This window comes from Lagopus leucura, unplaced genomic scaffold (assembly GCF_019238085.1).
Source record: "Lagopus leucura isolate 7727_CA_CO unplaced genomic scaffold, USGS_WTPT01 Super-Scaffold_741, whole genome shotgun sequence".
Classification (NCBI taxonomy): domain Eukaryota; kingdom Metazoa; phylum Chordata; class Aves; order Galliformes; family Phasianidae; genus Lagopus; species Lagopus leucura.
Genome location: NW_024962256.1, coordinates 2,932,962 through 2,933,701, shown reverse-complemented (window position 1 = coordinate 2,933,701; position 740 = coordinate 2,932,962).

Below are 740 nucleotides of genomic sequence, written 5' to 3'. Positions count from 1 at the left end.
GCCTCCTCCCGGCACGACGGCTCGGCGCGACCCCGGGCCTCCGCCGCCTCCTCCTCCCGACCTCCGACCGCCACACAGAGCTCGGCGCGGAGCCCCACTCACCCCTCACGAAACAAAATGGCGGCGGAGCCACCCCTAGCCCGTCCCGGCGCGAACCATTTGGCACGGGGCGGAGGGGGAGAGCGGAGAAGAACTCGCACCCCTCTCCGGTCGGAGAAGGCGCCGGGCAACGGACGCTAAAATATTGCCCCTTTTTTAACCGATTTTAATATCTCTTTAGCCTTTCAACGGGTTCTGAGGCGGAACAGCTGTTCGAAACTGCCCTTCTCATCTCACGAATCCCCCCACCGAGCTCGGAAACGTGGTTTCTCCCGCTGGGGGGCGGGTTGGGCGCCAAAGGCAAGTGGCGAGGCGAGCGGGGCCGCGCCAGGGCCGCGCCGCAGAGCTGGCGTGGTGCGGCCGCCCGCCTGCAGGGGGCGCTGCGACGGCCGGAGCCGCCTCAGTGGAGACTCGGGGCCCTTTGCCCACTTTCTGCTTCTTTTCCGCCCCGTTTTGCCCGGCGCGCCCTCAGCCGGCGTGAGCAGCATGGAACGTGAGCGACAGCCCGGCCGTACTCCTCGAGAAGCTGCTGAAATAAAGCGAAGGCTGAGGAGCACTGACTGCCCAAAGCCTACAGTCTCCAAGTAGTGTGCCCGTTTGGGTGCTACCAATGAAATAACCCCATTACGTAAGGCACCGTT